The sequence below is a fragment of the Procambarus clarkii genome, chromosome 39 (genome assembly GCF_040958095.1).
Source record: "Procambarus clarkii isolate CNS0578487 chromosome 39, FALCON_Pclarkii_2.0, whole genome shotgun sequence".
In the NCBI taxonomy this organism is placed as follows: domain Eukaryota; kingdom Metazoa; phylum Arthropoda; class Malacostraca; order Decapoda; family Cambaridae; genus Procambarus; species Procambarus clarkii.
Genome location: NC_091188.1, coordinates 31,415,567 through 31,430,459, shown reverse-complemented (window position 1 = coordinate 31,430,459; position 14,893 = coordinate 31,415,567).

Below are 14,893 nucleotides of genomic sequence, written 5' to 3'. Positions count from 1 at the left end.
TGTCTGCACAGAAAAAATAGATATTATTGCACTTACCGAAACGTGGATGAATGTAGAAAATAGAGAACTATTAGCTGAATATCAAATATATGGATTTAAACTATTTCACACAGATAGATATATTAGACGGAAAGGGGGAGTAGCCATATATGTTAGGGACAATTTGAAATGTAGTCTCAAAGAGGGAATCAAAACAGAGCCACACACAGAAACTATTTGGATTGAATTAAACGAAAAAGCTAATAATATTATAATAGGAGTAATATATAGGCCACCAAATTTAGACAGAATGGAAGCAAAGCATCTATGGGATGAAATATCTAGAGCATCTAGATCTAACAGTATTTATGTCATGGGTGACTTTAATTTTAGCGGAATAAACTGGTTGAACAAAACAGGGAATAGTGAAGCAGAAGATTTTCTAGAATTAATTGACGATTGCTTTCTTACGCAACACATTAAGGAACCAACACGGGAAAATAATATTTTAGATTTAGTGTTAACTAACAGGGAAACGCAAATTAATGACATCGAAATAGGGAGTGAGCTAGGGAGCAGTGATCACAAAGAAATCAGATTTAGCATAGAATGGAATAGACCAGTAGGAGAAAATTCTGTTAAAGTGCCAGATTTTCGAAAAGCTGATTTTAATAGCCTAAGAAATTTTTTGGGTCAAATTGATTGGAAAGGCTTGGGTATGGGGTGTGGGCCTGTCTTGGAGCGAGACATGAACCCAGCGATAGGTGACTTAAATGGGGATTTCGATGTGGATTCAATATATAACTTATTTAAGAATATTCTAAACAAAGCACAGGAACGTAGTATACCATACAAATTGAATAGATCGTATACTAATGACCCAAAGTGGATAACAAAGAATTTGAAGAACCTTATAGGTAAAAAGAGAACTTGGTACAAAAGGATTAAAAATGGGGAGGTCACTTTAGAACAGGAATTCGTACAACTGGTTAGAAATGTTAAAAAAGAGATAAGGAAAGCAAAAAGAAACTATGAAGTTTGCATAGCAGGGCAAGCAAAGACAAATCCTAAAGGGTTTTTTCAGTTATATCGTACTAAGACTAGGGAAAGGATAGGTCCATTAAAAACTGAGACAGGTCAAATAACAGATAGTGATGAAGAGATGAGTAGTATTTTTAATAAATATTTTGTATCTGTATTTACTAAAGAGGAACTTAACAATATGCCTTCAGCCGAACAAGTCTATGTGGGTGGGGACGAGGACAGGTTGACGAGTTTAGCAGTTACCAGGGAGGATGTTCTTAAACAAATAGTAAAACTCAAACCAAACAAATCCCCAGGGCCGGATGAAGTGTTTGCTAGGGTGCTTAAAGAATGCAAAGAGGAGCTTTGTGACCCACTGTCAACCATATTTAATAAATCAATAGAGTCAGGCAGAGTGCCAGAGTTTTGGAAAGTTGCTAATGTGATACCAGTTTTTAAGAAAGGAGATAGATCACTTGCGTCTAACTATCGACCAATTAGCCTAACGTCTATTGTGGGAAAGTTACTCGAATCTATAATAGCAAATAAAATTCGTCTTCATCTTGAAAAACATAAATTAATAATTGAGTCGCAACATGGTTTTATAAATGGCCGTTCATGTTTAACAAATTTGTTATCTTTTTATTCTAGCATTGTTGAGGCAGTTGATAGTGGTAAGGATTGTGATGTTGTATACCTTGACTTTAGCAAAGCTTTTGATACAGTGCCACATGAAAGACTGATTAAAAAAATAGTCTCATGGTATTGGGGGTGCTATATTAAGCTGGATTAGGGCATGGCTATACCAAAGGAAACAGAGAGTTAGTATAAATGGAATCAAGTCAGAGTGGGAAAATGTTGTAAGTGGAGTGCCTCAAGGCTCTGTCCTGGGACCTCTGTTGTTTATAATATATATAAATGATTTAGATTCAGGTTTGAGTAGCAACATTTGCAAATTTGCCGATGATACGAAAATCGGTAGGGAAATTAATTCGGAGGAGGACTCACTATCACTTCAAGTTGATCTAGATAGGGTTTTGAAATGGTCAAAGGATTGGCAGATGCAGTTTAATGCTGATAAATGTAAAGTTCTGAGGTTAGGTAATGATGATAGAGTTACAAGATACGAGCTAGATGGTGTTGTGATTGCGAAGTCGGATTGCGAAAGGGATCTGGGAGTTATGATTAGTAAGAATTTAAAACAAAAGGATCAATGCATAAATGTTCGTAATAAGGCAAATCGGACACTTGGATTTATTAATCGCAGCGTTAGTAACAAGACACCTGGCGTGGTTCTCAAGCTATATCTTGCTCTAGTTAGGCCCCATTTAGATTATGCAGTTCAGTTTTGGTCGCCATATTATAGAATGGATATAAATTCACTTGAACGTGTCCAGCGTAGGATGACTAAGTTAATTCCCCAAATTAGAAATCTTTCATATGAAGAAAGATTAACAAAGCTTAAGTTGCATTCACTGGAAAGGCGAAGAGTTAGGGGTGACATGATAGAGGTTTACAAGTGGATGAATGGACATAACCGGGGGGATATTTATAGGGTATTAAAAGTATCAACACAGGACAGAACACGAAACAATGGATATAAATTGGATAAGTTTAGATTTAGGAAAGACTTGGGTAAATACTGGTTCAGTAACAGGGTTGTTGATTTGTGGAACCAATTGCCGCGTAACATTGTGGAGGTGGGGTCCCTCGATTGTTTCAAGCACGGGTTGGACAAGTATATGAGTGGGATTGGGTGGTTATAGAATAGGAGCTGCCTCGTATGGGCCAATAGGCCTTCTGCAGTTACCTTTGTTCTTATGTTCTTATGTTCTTAAGTTGCATTCACTGGAAAGGCGAAGAGTTAGGGGTGACATGATAGAGGTTTACAAGTGGGTGAATGGACATAACAAAGGGGATATTAATAGGGTATTAAAAGTATCAACACAAGACAGAACACGAAACAATGGGTATAAATTGGATAAGTTTAGATTTAGGAAAGACTTGGGTAAATACTGGTTCAGTAACAAGGTTGTTGATTTGTGGAACCAATTACCGCGTAACGTGCTGGAGGTGGGGTCCCTCAATTGTTTCAAGCGTGGGTTGGACAAGTATATGAGTGGGATTGGGTGGTTATAAATAGGAGCTGCCTCGTATGGGCCAATAGGCCTTCTGCAGTTGCCTTTGTTCTTATGTTCTTATCCAATTTATACCTATTGTTTCGTGTTCTGTCTTGTGTTGATACTTTTAATACCCTATTAATATCCCCTTTGTTATGTCCATTCACCCACTTGTAAACCTCTATCATGTCAGCCCTAACTCTTCGCCTTTCCAGTGAATGCAACTTAAGCTTTGTTAATCTTTCTTCATATGAAAGATTTCTAATATGGGTAATTAACTTTGTCATCCTACGCTGGACACGTTCAAGTGAATTTATATCCATTCTACAGTACGACGACCAAAACTGAACTGCATAATCTAAATGGGGCCTAACCAGAGCAAGATATAGCTGAAGAACCACGCCAGGTGTCTTGTTACTAACGCTTCGATTAATAAATCCCAGTGTCCTATTTGCCTTGTTACGAACATTCATGCATTGATCCTTTTGTTTTAAATCTTACTTACCATAACTCCCAGATCCCTCTCGCAATCTCAACACCATCTAGCTCGTATCTTGTAGCTCTATCATCATTACCTAGCCTCAAAACTTTACATTTATCAGCATTAAACTGCATCTGCCAATCCTTTGACCATTTCAAAACCCTACCTAGATCAACTTGAAGTGATAGCGAGTCGTCTTCCGTGTTAATTTCCCTGCCGATTTTTGTATCGTCGGCAAATTTGCAAATAGTGCTACTCAAACCTGAATCTAAATCATTGATATATATTATAAACAACAGAAGTCCCAGGACAGAGCCCTGAGGCACTCCACTTACAACATTTTCCCACTCTGACTTGATTACATTTATACTAACTCTGTTTCCTTTGCAATAGCCATGCCCTAATCCAACTTAATATAGCACCTCCAATACCATGATCCTCTATTTTTTTAATGTCTTTCATGTGGCACTGTATCAAAAGCTTTGCTACAGTCAAGGTACACATCACAATCCTTACCACTATCAACTGCCTCAATTATGCTGGAAAAAAAGATAGACATGGAAGAAAATGTAGAATAGAACCAATGAAGAGCAGAGGTGCCATAGGCACAATCAGAGAACACTGTATAAACATCAGAGGTCCACGGTTGTTCAACGTCCTCCCAGCAAGCATAAGAAATATTGCCGGAACAACCGTGGACATTTTCAAGAGGAAACTAGATTTATTCCTCCAAGGAGTGCCGGACCAACCGGGCTGTGGTGGGTATGTGGGCCTGCGGGCCGCTCCAAGCAACAGCCTGGTGGACCAAACTCTCACAAGTCGAGCCTGGCCTCGGGCCGGGCTTGGGGAGTAGAAGAACTCCCAGAACCTCATCAACCAGGTATCAACCAGGAATAGCAAATTTTTTAAACATGAACAGCCATTTGTAAAACCATGTTGCGACTCGTATATTAATTTGTGTTTTTCAAGATGAAGAAAAATTTTATTTGCAATTATCGATTCAAGTAACTTTCCCACAATAGACGTTAGGCTAATTGGTCGATAGTTTGACGCAAGTGATCTATCTCCTTTCTTAAAAATTGGTATCACATTAGCAACTTTCCATAACTCTGGCACTCTGCCTAACTCTCCTGATTTATTACATATGGTAGACAGTGGGTCGCAAAGCTCCTCTTTGCATTCTTTTAGCACCCTGGCAAACACTTCATCGGGCCCTGGGGATTGGTTTGATTTGAGTTTTACTATTTGTTTAAGAACATCCTCCCTGGTAACTGCTAAACTAGTCAACCTGTCCTCGTCCCCACCCACATATACTTGTTCGGGTGAAGGCATATTATTAAGTTCCTCTTTAGTAAATACAGATATAAAATATTTATTAAAAATACTAATCTCTTCTTCATTATCTGTTATTTGACCTGTCTTAGATTTTAATGGACCTATCCTCTCCCTAATCTTTGTCCGGTATAACTGGAAAAACCCTTTAGGATTTGTCTTTGCTTGCTCTGCTATGCAAACTTCATAGTTTCTTTTTGCTTTCCTTATCTCTTTTTTTAGTATTCCTAATCAGTTGTACGAATTCCTGTTCTAAACTGACTTCCCCATTCTTAATCCTTTTGTTCCACGCTCTCTTTTTACCAATAAGGTTCTTCAGATCCTTTGTTATCCACTTTGGATCATTAGTATTCGATCTATTCAATTTATATGGTATACTACATTCCTGGGCTTCGCTTAGAATATTTTTAAATAGGTTATATTTTGAGTCCACTGTGGGGAAATTTTACCCACCATATCTAATTATCATCTAAGAAATGTATAATTTCTGTATCATATCAAAATCATATCTAAAATCATATCAAATCGTATCAAAACCATATCAGAATCATTACAGATTCATTATACAACTTGATCCTAGTAGATAATGTCACTTGGATCACGGATGCATAGGGGCCCTATAGATGCCTACGTGACTTTGTGCATGATCTCTTATGGATCCAGAAGCTTCTAGAAGGATTTCTTAATTAAAAACTATTGGAACATTGATTCAATATCCGGTAGGGATAAAAATCGAATCCTTATTAAGAATCAGTGGTACTATCAAGTACTACTTATAATCTTTATATCCTATATCTAATTATATTATAATCACATCTTATCTCAATCATAAGTCTAGACTGTAAAAATAATCAATCAATATTCATAGACTTTTGTGCTCTGGGAGCATGGGAGGGGATTGGGGGAGAAGCGCCCACGAGAGCCCAGGAGGACCGCGCATTTGTTGACAACTGTGAACACGTGTGACGGATCCTTAGTGAACATTACCAGCTCAAGGACACCTTATCTAATATAATTATCACCAGTGAACACACTCTAGAACTGGGGGAGTACCTGGACAATATCTACAAGGAAAATCCTAGAACATTTATATAAAATAGGAGTGTATAGTGGAGATCACAGTGACACGGTTTCCACCACCTTCATTTCTAATCTTCATCAACTATCATTCTTCTGCAACTGCAGGGTCAATCACGTAGCAGCGCTACCAGTACATCATACAGCAACGCTGTGACAAAAAATATCATGCCTAAACTCAACAAGAGAAAGTTAATCAGTCTGGCACCTTGTCAGACAAGGCACCCCGACTGGCAGGGAAGTATATTGAAGGTTATTTTGGTATATGATTGGCCAATTATAGGATATTAAAGTCACACAAGCATACAAATCTGTCTGTCGGTTAAAAAGCGAGGCAAAGCCTCACATTTCAGTAAGTTTATTAATATTGTAGAAGAGCAGCAGGTCCTTATCCAAGCACTTGACCTCATAAGTGTCCAGTTGTCAGAAAAGATTCAGTCGCAATGCGTAAATAAAGTCTCATGAGTGTGTATTGTGTGGAAAAGGATTCAGTCAAGCTGACTGTACCCTAATCAAATAAATTGAATATAAATATGTCTGCATATATATTTGAATATATAAATTAACAATTGCTTGCTTAGTTAATTTTTAAGTTATCATACAAGTTCATTTAATTGAATAATTTCTAGCACTTAGTTAAGTGCTTAGACTACATTTAAAGTCGTTTATTATACTTTTACAATTTAATTTGTTGTTTATAGTATAAGAACCTATTGGCTGTTAATAGTTATGGTGCTAGGCTAGACTATGTATGTTTATATCCCCGATTTAAACAGAGCCAGTGTTCAGTCATATAACTGAATTTATCAAATCTTATCCTTGTATAATATACAAGCTGATGTGAGATCCCTGTCTACAGGTGGACTGGAACTTCTATCAACTAATTCATTCACCCCACCTGTCCCTTACAGCCCACAATCTGTCATTAGGAAAAGAGGAGCTGGGATTTACGACCCTAGCTAGAGATTCTAGGAATTAATTTGCAGGCAATAATTTTTAATTTAGTTCAGTCCAAGTCTCTAGTAGTCTCCTCTTATATCAATCCCAGCAGGTTTTTTCCACATCGAAAACCCCTTTTACGTCACCTATCGCTGGGTTCACGTCTAGCTCTAAGACCGGCCCACACCCCATACCCAAGACTTTCCAATCTATTTGACCCAATAAATTTCTTTGGTTATTGAAATTAGCTTTTCGAGAATCGGGTACTTTAACAGAATTTTCTCCTACAGGTCTATTCCATTCTATGCTAAATCTGATTTCTTTATGATCACTGTTCCCTAGCTCATTCCCTATTTCGATGTCCCTAATTTGTGTTTCCCTGTTAGTTAACACTAAATCTAAAATATTATTTTCCCACGTTGGTTCCTTAATGTGTTGCGTAAGAAAGCAATCGTCAATTAATTCTAGAAAATCTTCTGCTTCATTATTCCCTATTTTTTTCAACCAGTTTATTCCACTCAAATTCAAGTCACCCATGACATAAATACTGTTAGATCTAGATGCTCTAGATATTTCATCCCATAGATGCTTTGCTTCCATTCTGTCTAAATTTGGTGGCCTATATATAACTCCTATTATATTATTATTTGCTTTTTCGTTTAATTCTATCCAAATAGTTTGTGTGTAACTCAGACTTGATTCCCTCTTTGAGACTACATTTCAAATTGTCCCTAACGTATATAGCTACTCCCCCTCCTCGTCTAATATATGTGTGAAATAGTTTAGATTCATTTATTTGATATTCAGCTAATAGTTCTCTATTTTCTACATTCATCCACGTTTCGGTAAGCACGATAATCTCTCTTTCTGTGCAGACAAGAGCATTTAATTCGTTTATTTTATTTCTTAGACTTTTACTGTTAGTGTAATATACCCTAAGTGAATTGTTATTTTGAGGCCCTTCAATTTCCCTGATCATTTTGCCAATTCCTTTCTCCTCCAAACACATACTTTTATTATCTCCTTCCTCCAAATCAATTCCCATACCACTATCTACTAACAGTTTAAACCCAAACACCTCTAACCACTGGTTCCAACGAGTTCGCAACAGCAACAACCCTAGCCCTGGATAGATGCACCCCATCACGAGCATACATTTCATTTCTTCCATAGAAGTGTTCCCAGTTGTCTATGAAAGATATTGCATTAGATTTGCAATATCTTTCCAGCCTGCAATTGACACCAATTGCCCTCGACATCCATTTATTTCCCACTCCCTTTCTTGGAAGAATGCCACATATGATCAGGATTCCTCCCTTGCTCCTAACTAATTGAATGGCTGTCCTAAATCTCTGTATTAATTCCTCATTCCTAACTCGCCCAACATCATTACCCCCTGCACTAATACAAATAATAGGTTTGTTCCCATTTCCCGTCATAATATCTTTCATGTTTCCAACAATATCGCCAATACCAGCTCCCGGATAGCAAACCCCTAACCTATTTCCTTTATCTCTGACACAAAACGTTCTGTCTAAATACCTCACCTGGGAATCTCCCACAACCAAAATTCGCTTCGTTCCTTCCTTTTCCTATAGGGCACTTTGAGGGACCTGCGCTTCATTGTTCCTCATTGCTTTGCCTTTGCCTCCTTGTTGAACTACAGGTTCACCACAGCACTCGTCCTCTAACACATCAAATGCGTTAGAAGTCCTTAGGCTATTAGGTGTCGGTTTTGTCATTACTTTAACAACAAATAAATAGTAATTGTAATAATTACATATAATTTATAATAATTACAAGAGAATATGGGAATATAGGGTAATGGTATCAAAGCAATTCAGGGTATTATTCAAGTGGCTGTTTTATATTGACATGTTTGTAGATACGATAGCATTCTTCGGGTTATACACCTTGAAGTCCACTCTTGGGATACTGACATCGGTTCCGTCAGGTATCTATGCAGAGTTTATCAGATTTTTTACGATTGCTACATATTGCGAATGAACCCAGGCTCTCTGAAATAGGCAAGTTCGGTAGCATCTACCCAGCGTCGCTTAAATAGGGTGATGGGGGGGGTGGGGGGGGGGAAATTATAGTCCTGCAAGTGAAGACCTCGGGTGTCCAGGAGGGGCCCCTATCTCCTTCCTCAGATCATTCGACTTCGGCGTCGTCTGAACCTTAACATAGGTGACCGTTGTGTCGAAACTTCCCAGGCTTCCTAAGACTACGTGCAGATATCTCAGTTTATTTTTGAAGAAAAGGAGAGCTCCTTGTTAATATGGATACAGTGCATATGGTTACAGTGCACGAATAATAAGTAAATATATAACAAAAATCATTTAAATAATGACAAAACTTTAAATTACATTATCTAGAAAGGCAAAGAATGAATTAATAAGAACAAATCCATAAGGGCCATGATGAGGGTTCGAACCTACGTCAGGATGATCCCAGACGCACCTTATTCTACTGTGCCACGACAAGGTAAAATAAAAATTGCAACATTGATTGCAGCTTCCCTAAGAAGGCTCTCAGCTTCTCTGGGAGAAGGCGCGTCTGGAATTATCCCAGACGTAGGTTCGAACGCTCATCACGGGCCTTGTGCATTTGTTCATTTGATGCCTCACACTATTGTGATTTATGTGTGTAGTGAGATAATACTGGTGCGGTAACATGGTTGAAATTGTGTGGAACTAATTACCAAGTAACATATTAGCAGTAGGGTACCGTGATTATTTCAAGCGTAGGTTAAACAGACATGAATGAAATTGGGTGGATATAAACAAGAACTGTCTCGTATGGGCCAATAAGCCTTATGCACTTACTATCATATGTTCCTAATGTTTTTAATGCCAATTTCTACCAATTTGTTGTCAACTACCATTTTAAGCTGTCATTGCAATCAATCATAGCTACCTATGTGCTTTAATATACTGTACCTATAATTTTCTCTCATCTTTTTTTTTCATTCCATGTAATCTGTTATCATTTTTTGTCTATAAATTTTGCAAGTATTTACCTCCTTAAAATTTTCTTAGATTAAGGACCTGCCCGAAACGCTGTGCGTGCTAGTGGCTTTACAAGACTGTAATTACCATATTTGTATCCTCACATTCCTTATGTACATTCTTGTATATGCATAAATAAATAAATAAATAAATGTTAATAAGTGCAATGAAGCTAAATTTTTGACTGATTGTGGGGAGATATATTAAGTAATATGAAATGGAGGAGGATTAATCGAACATTTACGAAACTTGTACATCTTTCCTCAATTATGGCGGTTTAGTTTGCATTTATTGATGAATTTAATAGGTACGAGGTTGTTGTACTTACCATGAACTTCGCAATCAGTTGACGAATGTCGACCGCAACATTCTCATCTGTCTGGTTACACTTATCTACCTCGCTCCATCTTTCTGAAATTACAAAATAATAACTTTATAATTTAATATTTAACTTGCAATGTATATACGCATATTCAGAAAAAATATTTAATTTTAAAAACAAATTAACATAGTTTTGGCGATACATGTATACTGTTGCTAATGTTGGTACCTTCCAATCTTCAAGTAACTATACTAGAGATATTTCTTTAGTTATGGTTCAACTGGTAGTTCGAGTCGAGGGACGCGAGACAAATCCCATTGCAGTCCCACCATATTTTAGCGCAGTTAAATCACACTCTTGTGAGTTCATTATATACAACGTTACAATCCAAGAACCTAACGTAGTTTCTTTCACCACACGCTAATAATCAAGCAGCTTAGTTTGGATAACACAATCCATTGATCCTCGAATGACTGTAAACTTCCCCCTGACAAATTCTCCAAACTCTCATCTTCACTACTTATTTACTAACACTTTCCCAACTCCTTACCTCTGTCTAGTATGAAGTAGCCGAGGGTAATGTGCCCGTGGTCTGGGTCGGCTGCAACATGTTTGAGCTCCTTGGCTTTGCTCCAGAGAGAATATTGCAGTTTCTTCATGCTGAGTTTCACGCTATCTGGCAGGTCCAAGTAGGCGTAGTGGGTAGCTTCCCTCCTGGCAGGCATTTCGGATGCGATCTGCAATGAAAATAACGCAAGTTTAATATGTCTGGCAAGTTTAATATATGATGGTTTATATAGTCTATAACTATCCTTTACAATCTAAGATTGTAAAGGATTCCAGCTATTTTCTTACGTCGTGAAAGCATTTGTGATGCGAACTGCACTGATAGTAACACAAGTATAATATACCAGCCCATCCTCCAGTTTTGGTAGTACTTACAGTAACGATGAGGACCATAGTATATATACCGACGTACAACGTAATTAGAACGTAGATATCTGAACTCTGAACAAATTTGAACAAACCGGAAAACTATTCTTTTTACTTATTTTCACAGACCAAACTGTAAACTGTAAAAAATGTTGTGAATATATTGTGGAAAGGTTTATAATGTTGTGTACCTTGACTTTAGCAAACCTTTTGATACATTACTAATCTTTTGACCATTACAAAACCATATTTACATCGTCTTGAAGTGATTAATCTAACTTAATATAGAAGCCCTAATACCGTGAGCCTCTATCTTTATTATCAATCTTTCATGTGGCACGTAAGCAAAAGCTTTGCTAAAGACAAGGTACACAACATAAACCTTACCATTATCAACTGTCTCAACTATGCTGGAATAAAATAATAGCATGTTAAACATGAACGGCCATTTGTAAATCCATGTTGTGAATCACTTATTTATGTTTATCTCGGTTGACAGCTGACCTGTCTCGGTTTTTACTGGTGCAAGACGGACCGAAACGTCGCCGCTTCTCGACGAAGTAAAGGTTTATGTAAAAAATAGTGAAAAAAGAAGTTTATGAAATGGGGGGGGGGGGTGTTATTACACTCCTCTGTAATGGTCGAAAGATTGACAGATGCTATAAGCGTTTACCCCTCGCGTTTACATTCTCCTGTAATAAAAATGAAAATGTGTTCGTGGTTAAGGGATGGTAATGAATGGGGATGGTTGAAGAAGAAAGAAAATGGGGAAAGGAAAAGGTGAGAGAAAAGCCTTTGCTAAGAATTATAGACGAGTTGCACTAACGTCCCACATAATAAAAGTATTTGAGAGACTAGTCGGGTCACCAGTTTCATGGAGACCAATGATATTCTCAACTAAGGCCAACATGGATATAGAGCGGAAAGAATGTGACCATGGAGTGATAGCTCCATACATGAACACACAAAATGAGGTCAGTGGGAATAAGCGGTAAAATAGGACGCTGGAAACTGTTTTGTCGAACAGAACACAGAGTAACAGTCATCCATATAAAGTCGAGACCAAGAGCAGTTAAAAACTGGTTGTTGTTGTTGTTGTTGTTGTTGATTTAGCTACACAGAATGAAGTGTCCATGTAGCACGGGCTATGGTGAGCCCGTAATTGAGTTCGGCTACTCGCGATAACCTTGTTACTGTGATATTTGGGTCAAAGTTTTATATGGAGGTGGGGATTCCTCCGTTTTCCCGGTTTATTTCTCGCTTCTGTTTTAGTGCACTGGTTTTAGTCTTGTTTTAATTACATTATCTCGGTGGTGGATGTAGATGCAGAATGCTCACTAGTGAGTCCCATTACTCAACGACTTTTCTAATCATTGTAGTCGCGGTGGCAAGTGCATCTAATTCAGCTGCTGTCGTTGGATTAATGTGAGTTTGATGTGCTGGGCTTTAATAGTTTCAAATTCCAGTAAGTAGTGCAATAGTGGCGCCTCTGCTTCTGTTTCACAGGTATGACACACTTTAACTATTGGGTTCATTACTTCTCAGCAGCACTTGTAACGAAGTCTGAGCCTGTGTACGGCTACTGCAATGTGTCTGGATATTTTTTTGCCAGGCTTGAAAGAGTAGAACCCAGTGGCTTGTTCGTACCATATCACAGTGGATCTTCCTTTCGCTACTTTGGCTATGTGGCGACTTTTGATAGTTGAGAGTATTTTCTTCTTGATTTGCTCCTTAATCTGTTGAAAACCTGGACGTACTTGGAACATGTACAACAGGTATAGCAGTGGCAGTTTTTGCTAGCGAGTCTGCCTTTTCATTACCATCTACTGCCAATGTGACTTGGTATCCAATTTAGGGTGATGACAGCCCTAGATTATTGGTTTCTTTTCCTATATGTTGGATTACTGTGAGTTGTATATTATCTCGATGCTGACTGGATAACAATGCCTGGAGCGAAGATTTAGTCGGAATGAATGATGACATGTAAATTATTCTCAATTGTATAGTTTATGGCCTCCTTCAGAGCATATAATTCAGTTGGCAATGTTGAGCACTCACTATTCATGCTCCAGTAAGCTTCATGGTTGGTAGTGTAAACTGCTGCCCCAGCAGAACCTCTTTAAATAAATAAATAAATGTTTATTTAGGTAAGGTACATACATACAAGAGATTTTATAAAGTTTGTTGGATTAATAGATAGTACATACAATGCCTAAAGCCACGATTACGCAAAGCGTTTCGGGCAGGAAAAACATTAATGACTAAAGCTTAATACTAATGGGTATAAAGAATAAAATGTGTTGAACAAATAAAAATAGAGGTAAAATAGGGGGGAACATGGCTGAAAAAGCAGCACAAATACAATTACAAATTATTACAGACAATTACATTCAAACAGCATTGTTTTGAAGAAAAAAAAAAGACATGGGTTGACAACAGAGGGGTAAGGTAGGTTACAGGGAATTTATTAGGTAGTGCTTCGTTTTTATCTTAAAGTGGTTGAGAGGTGTACAGTCTTTAACATGGTTGGGAAGGTCATTCCACATTCTGGGTCCCTTGATTTGAAGAGCATTTCTAGTTTAAGTCGTACTCTAGGAATATCAAAACTGTGTTTATTTCTGGTATGGTGCTCATGGGTTCTGTTACAACCTTCAATGAATCTTTTGAGGTCAGGATTGGCATTACAGTTCAGCGTTTTATATATGTATAATACACATGAGAGAATGTGCAGTGACTTAATATCTAACATATTCAGAGATTTGAGTAAGGGTACCGAGTGATGTCTGGGGCTAGAGTTGGATATTGTCCTAATGGCAGCTTTGTGTTGAGTAATTAGAGGACGTAAATGATTTTGGGTAGTAGAACCCCAAGCACAAATACCATAGTTGAGATATGGATAGATGAGGGAGTAATAGTCACCAGGGCAGGGCGGGGCACATAATATATGATCTTAGAAAGTGTCAACAGTTTTTGAAACTTTTTTTGATATATTTAGAATGTGTCCCTGGAAATTCAGCTTGTGGTCGATGAGAACGCCAAGGAATTTGCCATCTAATTTGTTACAAATTTGGGTATTGTTTATTTTGAGATTTATTTGATTAGAGGATTTATTGCCAAACAGAATATAGAACGTTTTGTCAATGTTAAGGGTGAGTTTGTTGGCAGTTAGCCACAGATGGACTTTCTTTAGCTCAGTATTTACTGTGGCATTTAGAGCAAGGGGGTCAGGACTGGAGTAAATGAAGGTTGTGTCGTCAGCAAATAGAATTGGTTTGAGGTGTTGGGAGGCATTTGGAAGGTCATTAATGTAGATGAGAAAGACGAGAGGGCCAAGTATGCTGCCCTGAGGAACACCAATGTTGATGGGTAGGGTGGGTGAAATTGTATTATTCACAAACATACTGGAGCCTGTCAGTAAGGTAAGATTTGAGGTATTGCAGGGAGTGTCCTCTGACTCCATAATGATGTAATTTAAGAAGGTGGTTTTGGTGGTTGACAGTGTCAAAAGCCTTACGCAGGTCCACAAATAACCCAACAGGGAACTCTTTTTTTTTATCAAGAGCTGCGTGAATCAAGTTATACTAATAAGTGCATCGTTAGTGCTTTTTTTTGGGTCTGAAGCCATATTGACAAGAGCTACAGACCCAAACACTTCAGATATTGTGTTTGGCTAGAA